Below are 8845 nucleotides of genomic sequence, written 5' to 3'. Positions count from 1 at the left end.
CGGCGGCGCGGTGGGAAAAACTCTAGGGTTCGTCTGAGATTTCGTTTTTCGGGATGCCCACATATAAATAGGTAGAGGGAGCTAGGAGACTCCAAATGAGGTGCGGTTTTCGCCCACACGATCGTAATCGAACGACGTAGAGCATGGAAGAGAGTTTGGTAGGCTTTGGGCTGGTTTTGGAGGGGGGTTTTGCTGGACACTCAAATGGACTTTGCGGAGGCCCGGTTAACCGATGGAGTACCAAACAACCTCCGAATGGAACGAAACTTGACCGATAGTCTCCGGGTGGTATATTAAGACGACTTGACAAGCCTCGGTCCATTCCGAGAAAGTTTGACACACGCACACGAAAGAAAACAAGAGGGGTGCACCGGAGGAGATAGGAGCGCCGGATTGGAAAACGGACAACGGGGAAATTGCTCGGATGCATGAGACGAACACGTATGCGAATGCAATGCACAAGATGACATGATATGAAAATGCATGACATGACAAAATACAAAACGAAAGACAAAACCCGACAACGGAGGGAAAAACATATCACATAGCCGGAAATGGCAAGAGTCGGAGTTACAAATATGGCAAGTTACATGCGGAGTGTTACACTTCGGATCCATAGTTATTAGCTAGATGGCTTCTTCTCTCTTTGGATCTCAATACAAAGTTCTCCTCGATTCTCTTGGAGATCTATTCGATGTAATCTTCTTTTGCGGTGTGTTTGTCGAGATCCGATGAATTGTGGGTTTATAATCAAGATTATCTATGAACAATATTTGAATCTCCTCTGAATTCTTTTATGTATGAACAATATTTGTCGAGATCCGATGAATTGTGGGTTTATAATCAAGTTTGGTTTGGCCTACTAGATTGATCTTTCTTGCAATGGGAGAAGTGCTTAGATTTGGGTTCAATCTTGCAGTGCTCGGTCCCAGTGACAGTAGTGGAAACGACACGTATTGTATTGTTGCCATCGAGGATAAAAAGATGCGATTTATATCATATTGCTTGAGTTTATCCTTCTACATCATGTCATCTTGCTTAAAGCGTTACTCTGTTCTTATGAACTTAATACTCTAGATGCATGCTGGATAGCGGTCGATGTGTGGAGTAATAGTAGTAGATGCAGGTAGGAGTCGGTCTACTTGTCGCGGACGTGATGCCTATATACATGATCATACATAAATATTCTCATAACTATGCTCAATTATATCAATTGCTCGACAGTAATTTGTTTACCCACCATAATACTTATGCTCTTGAGAGAAGCCACGAGTGAAACCTACGGCCCCCGGGTCTATTCTCTATCATATTAATCTACCGTTATTTCTATTACCGTTTATTTTGCTTTCTTTACTTTCACTCTTTATCATAAAAATACCAAAGATATTATCTTATCATCTCTATCATATCTCACTTTTGCAAGTGGCCGTGAAGGGATTGACAACCCCTTTATCGCGTTGGTTGCAAGGTTCTTATTTGTTTGTGTAGGTGCGTGGGACTTGAGCGTGGTCTCCTACTGGATTGATACCTTCGTTCTCAAAAACTGAGGGAAATACTTACGCTAATTTACTGCATCACCCTTTCCTCTTCAAGGGAAAACCAACACAGTGCTCAAGAGGTAGCAACGGCCCAGATGACGCTACTGGGCCTAATTCGGATAGGCCGTAACGGGCCCTGGGTTAGCGGGCTGTAAATGGGCTATATGCGAACAGGCCGTTAACAGGCTTTTCGTGGGCCGGCTCGTTACCTTTTGACCAAGTCAAGCGGGCCGGCCTTTTCACAGGAATGGGCCTCTGTTGGGCCATGCCACGTGTCGACGTATCATAGGCGCCTTCGGTCCAATGAGTGGATGACATCTGTCCCAACGGTGAGCCGACACGTGTTTCGTCTAGCCAATGATGATTTTACACGTGGAAAATCCCCATTGGTCGGGGCTGTTAACGGGTTATCGGATCCAAACCGGAACCCGATAGCTTAACGGCGACCCGTTACGGTGGATGCCACGTGTCGGTCACCCTTGACGAAAGCACTTCTATGATGCGCGATTTATCGTCATGGAAGTGAACACTTCCGTGATGATAATTTTGGTAATGTCATGGAACACTTCTACGACAGCACAGGTATGACTATCTTGATTCTGTCATAAACTCGTCATGGATGTACATGCATGACACAAAATGTGACCTACTGTGACAAACACGTATCATCACAGAAGTGTATTTTTTTGTAGTGAATATTTACTCTCAGAAAACTGTAAAATTGCCTACATATAATTTTGTACCTGCAGACCGTAGTTTTGCAAAATTTAACCTACACCTACATGTCAAGTCATATTTCCAATCGTAATAAACGGCCGCCACACACTGATCAATGCTCATAGTGGTTGGCAAACCATGTTATAAAAACCAGATCCACCAGAATTCTGGAAAACCTATTAGGTAGCAGGATTTATGATATTAGTAGGTTTTGGAGAATATCATTGCCATTTAATCAAGGCTAGAATCTGAAGCTTGACTGAAGAACATAGCAGAAATGAATATTTTTTTTGCGGCGTATAGAAGAAATGAACAAGACTAAGTAAATAGCTCAGCAACTCGTTTGCTGGTAACTACCCAGATTTTGATATTAACAAAATCTAAACCCCAAGCCCAGTGATACCGACAGCAGAGTAAGAAATCTTTAGGGAGAATGGTAAATTGGCAGCTTGAAAGTGGCAGAGGTCATGTTTCATGTTCCTGTGCTCCAATATCACCAGATCCACGCAACCCCGAATAGAATGCCCCTGCCGGTCGCCCCGCGTCCCCTCCTAAACAACATAAAGTTCAATGAAGTAACTCAATCACCGAAAGTTCTTTATCATACATGAGTATCAATGGTGTGATGAATGAAGTTGTTGAGAATGATAATGATGTACTAAACCGTAACTGCTTCAGTAAATAGCAACGTCTCACATAGTTCAGATTTGTAAAAGGAAAACAACATAATCTCTTGGTGTGCAGAATGGAATATAGATGCACAATACCCAAAAAGTGTTTATGAGGAAGGAGATGCGATGCCAGCTCTGATTGCCATGGTTCAATCACTCCAACACACAAAAAATGGTGTGGATGTCGTCCAAAGCGAGGGTGTGAGACTCCTACGTGGTTGCTGTTTGGACTCCCGCAAAGCCCTCCTTTGCTTCCAATTTACCAGACAAAGACATGGCCGGACCGGTTGGTGGACCGATACAGGACCACGTTGGATGACCAAACACGTATGGACCGCGCGGTCCTGATGGATATGGGTGGTTTGAGGGTCCGCTCTGGAGATTCCCTATTTTTATGGGAAGGCCTTCATGGCTGCTTTATTACTCATAACACACTTACATTGTCCTCTAAAAAGATATAGGTAAAGTCAGGGGTGTGTCCAACCACAAAGCCGGAGGATCAACATGTCTCTACCGAGCTAAAACATGAGCAACCATATTAGACTCTCTATTACAATGTTCAAAAAGAACCTTCCCTCATAAGACGACATTCTTCAAGGACAGGGCCAGCCACCATGGATTGCCCAGTATCCATATTCAGTGCTTCAACAACTACCAAGTCTAAGAGCCAACTTTAGACCTTCAAGAAGGGTCGGTTCTTCTATTGAAACGATATCAGCAACACGTTCCAGTTTAGCAGTAGAGGCTCCGATGAAAGCACCTCAGTGAGCTCGGACGACAGCGCCTCATGATCCTGAATATTCCTCCCCAGAAGAAGATGCATCCACAATCAGAACCAACTGGCGATTCATTGGCCTCCTCCGTCAGTTACTGACTGGGAGCACCGAAGGTTTGGCAGCTCATCTCACGTAATTTAACGCTAGTGCTCTAATCGCCGGTCTCGTCCGTACTGGTTGTTGCACCTCCTCACTCTTATAAATCTCCCTTCTCTTCCACCAAAGATACCAGCTAGTGGTCGTGATCATCTCTGGAATTTGAACCACATTCGTCTACTATTTTCGGTTGGCCAAATCGCACAAAAGAACCTCCAAGATCTCAGCTCCGGATCGTTGCGGCGTGCTTGCAAGTGTTATGATTTCATGCAGCCCAAGGACCCACCATACTTATTTTGCTCGAGCACATTTGAATAGAGCATGAGCCACATCCTCCGCATGGGTCTGACACACAAGGCATTGACCTGGGGTCGAGATGTGACGGTTAGCCAGTATGCTGATACAAGGAATTGTGTTATGTAGACATCTCGAGATGAAAATTTTAACCTTACTCAGCATCTTCAGATTCCACAAAATCTTCCATATTGGATGTGAATCCAAACTTCTTATATCGCCTGGGATAGGATGTTGGGTCAGATAGCTATCTTCCCACTGCCTATAGTATGCCGAGCGTACACTGAAAATGTTGGACTTTGTGAGGTGCCAAGCAACATTGTCATCCGTCTCATGTTGGTATTTTGGAATTTGTAGTACCTGTTCCGCATCAATATGCCAAAAGTTATCTCTTATAAGTGGCTCATCGCATACTCCTATGACCGGGTGATGCGGAGCATCCCAAGGTCATCCCCATGGACCTACCATCGTCTCAGCAAGTACCAAGTGGACCTATGACATGTGCACGTGCAAGAGCTCTCGAGACCGAGGTGACATCTCTCCTCTCGCAATTCCTCTTTGAAACATATGAGACATGGCTACTACCGCAAGCGGAGACACTTTGTATAATCAGGCACCAAGGAGTTAGCCATGGAGAAGCTCGGGAGAAAGTACAAGCGAAGAAGAGAAGCAATCGCGAAGACGGAGAAGAAAACAGTCAAGTCCAGACTTGCCCGGATGATCTGGATCCCCATCCGGACGATCCGGACCCCGGCCTGGATGATCTGCTACAACGCACGAAGACCACAGCAGGCCGCCTCCTGAAGCCGGATCATCCGGACCCCGGCCCGGATCATCCGGACGGACCCGGACGTCCAGACCAGCACCCGGACAACTGGAGCCCCCGCGGCCGCTACAACGCCCCCGGACGATCCAGATGGTCACCCGGATCATCTGGACCACCGTCCGGATCATCTGGACCCTGCCTACGTGTATGAGTTGGGCCGAAGCCCATGTACCCATTCGCCCCTTTAGTCTATACTAGTACACATGCCCGTGCGTTGCACCGGGCGAAAAAAAGGCAGAACCTGCTTCCGGTGCAATTATGCACCATTTTATATCCAATTTGTAATAAACTTCAATGATAATGTTAAACGTTAAATTTTTATTTTTTAAAATAGAAGGTAATAGAATAGTTAACATTTTTCTGAAAAAGATCATTTTTCGAACAGATGTTTTTCTTGCAAAGAATCTTTTTTAGGGGTAATAATGTTTTGTTTTTTGAGGTGTAATAGCATTTTCCTGTATAATATTTTTTTAATGTTTTGTTTTTTGAAAATATATTTTTCTGCAACTATTTTTTGCACAACCCGCTTCATGTGATATTTAACAATGCACGTGCGATGCACGTTTAACAATGCGAAAAAATATTCTTAGTGGGTTACTTAAGTGATGTGTTCATAGTTGGAATGTGAGCAAGGGTTATGTGGGTGTCAGGTTTGACAAAGTAGTGTTTAAAAAAAGGTTTGGCAAAGTAGGGAGGTGATATATCCCAGTCTGGTATAACTGTCAGGAAAAATAAGAAACCAATGAAAAAAGAACTTAAAATTAATAGACACATCAATATCAATAGATACATCAACCATAGAGTTATGTATTCGCATTTCCTATGATACATTTCCATAGAATTTACATATATACATGAATCAAAGGTCAACAAAAAACAGAGGTGCAGCATCTTAAAAATACAAGAGAGCTGCTATACGTATGATCAAATTCTGTAGGATCTGTGTACAACAAGACTCATCTGGTGTGGTGGGCCAAGACCTCAGAAAACGGGCCTGTCTCTTCTCGTACAAATCGTATGCCAGTTAATCGTACGTGAGGCAGTTTCGAAAATACAAGTGCTCGTCATTGTCGCCATGTGCTGCAACTAATAATAGTAAAAAAAACAAGAGAATACACCCCTGTTGTTCTCTAGGAAGTTGGAACAGCAACTTACTAATACCAATTCGGCAGCTACAGTGAGTTTATTCTCTTGAAACATCCTCCCATGTGGTTGGCTCATGTTGCCCAGCCTTATTTTTAGAAAATGGTGCTATGTTCTGAAATTAGTACCACATTCGGAAATGATATCTTGTGGACTCTTGGAGTACAATCCAATTCAAATCAAATTAATCCACAACAGCTTAGGCATTGAGTAACCAATAACAATTTTTATCTGAACATAAAAATGACAGTGGAACAGGTTCAGTTAAACAACTCTAAGAGATTTATTTTTCTGCAGGGAAACAACACACCTCTCCAAGAAGCAACCATGTATTCCTTTCCTCCTTGAAGTCTTAGAACTGCAGCCTCCACTTTGGCTATCAAGAGCAGCAGCAGCAGCAGCGCGTCTCCAGGATTTTTTCCAGAAACTCGTCTCTAACATAATTTACATTTTCGCTCGTGCCCACACATAGACTGACATGCTCAACACACGAGTCTGGCTAATCTACAGTTTCTGGCAAACACGCGTTGAACCATTTTTCAGGACACTCGAAGAAAGCACCCAAATTTCCACGACTGAATCACAAATTAACAATCATCTAAGGAGCAGGTACATAAGTAAACCGATGCAATTTACAAAAAAACCATAATTAATCTTGGCTTGGCGCATCCTTTGCAGACTCAGTAGGACTGAAAATATCGTCCCTAGTCAATAATCTGAATAGTTGACTGCAAAACCTGTACAATTGATGAGCACTGCAAATTTAAAGAGGTTCTAGAATAATTATGGAAGTGTTGAGAAGTGCTTAGTGCACATGAATAGAACCCCAATAGAACGCCAAAGGACCATCCCCAAAGCCAGAGAATCTCGTCTCCAGCCAATCCAAAGATGAGTCAAATAAGAGATATTAACAGTTGTTCATGCACTCATGTAGTCATAAGTTCAGTTTTGGTTGCCTAATCTTGGAGCACACAACTGTCGGATGCAAGCTAAAACAAAGATGTGAAGGAAAAGACTGCTCCTTGTACTGTCAGATTGTGTGACCCTTTTGCTTGCAAACTCAATCTATGCTATGGTGCTTCAGATAGACTGAGGATCTGAACCAAAGTTACAAGAGTGTTCTTTCCCATGTAAATAAGCGTTGGAGATTCTTTCCCTGTTCCTATATATCTAACTTTGGATGCAAGAATCTGAATGTGTCATTGTAGAACTGCAATAATTGACTGAAAGCAAACTTACACTTGATTGAGCACTTGAACAGTTGTTTTTTTTGCAGGCAACGCCCAAGTTGTTGTTGTCGCTGCAGCTCAAGATCCACGCCTTCCTGCTCTGGCTGTCCGTCGGCTTCCTGATGCATGTCCGCGTGCTGCTGATCAGCTCCAAGGCTGTAATCACATAATTAAGCAATGCCCATCTCAACTTAACGGACAACATGGAGGATAAATATCAGTATTTTAGCAGATAAATTTAAGACTTAGATGCTCTGAATTTCATCATTTGCGAGAAAAATGATATTGCAAGGTACATCATTTTCTTGTACAATCAGCTCTCCAAAAGCACCTAAATTTCAGTGTACAATCAGAATTGCTAAGAACCATTTGCTACAGAACTTACAGGTGTACTGAAAGAAATTCATCAAGAGCTAGCTAAACCATTTCATATATGAAGCAAAAATCAAGAATTACTGGCACTAAAGTAATCCGTCAATGCACATACCCAAAAATTTGAAGCAGCCATTTGACAACGTTGGTCTGATGATCCTTCCATTAGTCTTCGTAGGAGCCAATTTGTTAAAAAGTAGTACGTACAAGGCAATATAATTTGTTAACTGCATCAGAAACGACCATTAGATTAGACAAGGGCACCGCCCATGAACCTCTCCTGCTCCGCTGGCACCTCCCCTGAACCTCTCCTGCTCCGCCCGCCGCGCGGCGCCTGAACCTCTGCTGCTCCGCCCGTCGCGCCGCGCCTGAACATCTTCTCCATTTCCAACCAGCTTGCTCTTCTCGTCCTCGCGCACCTGCTTGAATCCTGACGAGGAATGAGACGGACGGTGAGCGGCAAGCAAGCCACAAGAGAGGGGGCGACGAGGAAGGGGGCTGTACTGAAGCTGGTGGCGGCTGCCGGCAGGAGGTGGCCGTGGCGGCGGCGGAGGCGGCGGAGGCTGGAGGACGCGCGCCTCGTCGCGGCCGCTCGCAGGGCCATGCCCTTCCTTCCATGGCAGCGCGAGATGGGGGGGGAAGGGGAGCACGGGAGCAGATGGTGGAGGTCGAGGGAGGCGGCGACCACACGCAGGAGGCGGAGCTCGCCGTGGGGCAGACGAGGGCGCGGGCGCTCGCCTTATCTTGTGCGCCGCGGCTGGAAAATAAGACGACGTGCTACAGGGGCTGGCAATTATTTTTGTATTTCCTTGGGCTAGCTTCGTGTGCGCGCTGCACCCAACCCTGAAATTTTGTACGAAGTGATATATATAGATAGATTAGTACCACCTTGGATTTTGAAAAAATTATGGACGTGTTGAAAAAAACTAAAAGCGTAAATTCATGGGAAGAAGCGTATTGTGACGGTGAACCCACGGAGTCAATCCGTGCTTTATTATTATTAGGTAGAGATAAACTCCTCCTCCTCCTCCACTGTTCTAGGGTTAGCATTGGTTTAGCTCATTAGAGAGAGAGCTTTGCTCATCCACTTGTTACCTACTCCATTGGAGACCAAGGCCTCCTAGGAGAAGATCCCCAAGTGGATTCAAGACCCCCTCTTGTGGGAAGATCCCCTAATCGATTC

The 8845-nt window shown here is 44.5% G+C and overlaps 1 long non-coding RNA gene across 1 annotated transcript; it reads right to left on the bottom strand.

Moving 5' to 3' along the window:
• Positions 1-6267: 6267 nt before the first annotated feature.
• LOC123181885 (uncharacterized) lies at positions 6268-8485 on the bottom strand. Its single transcript, XR_006491931.1, has 3 exons — positions 8167-8485; positions 7778-8092; positions 6268-7446 (listed from the first exon to the last, which is right to left on the bottom strand). It is a non-coding gene; the product is annotated as an uncharacterized lncRNA (long non-coding RNA).
• Positions 8486-8845: the final 360 nt, after the last annotated feature.

Source organism: Triticum aestivum, chromosome 1D, assembly GCF_018294505.1.
Source record: "Triticum aestivum cultivar Chinese Spring chromosome 1D, IWGSC CS RefSeq v2.1, whole genome shotgun sequence".
Lineage (NCBI taxonomy): Eukaryota > Viridiplantae > Streptophyta > Magnoliopsida > Poales > Poaceae > Triticum > Triticum aestivum.
The sequence above is the reverse complement of the archived record's forward strand: the minus strand, read 5'-3'. Positions and strand labels throughout refer to the sequence as shown.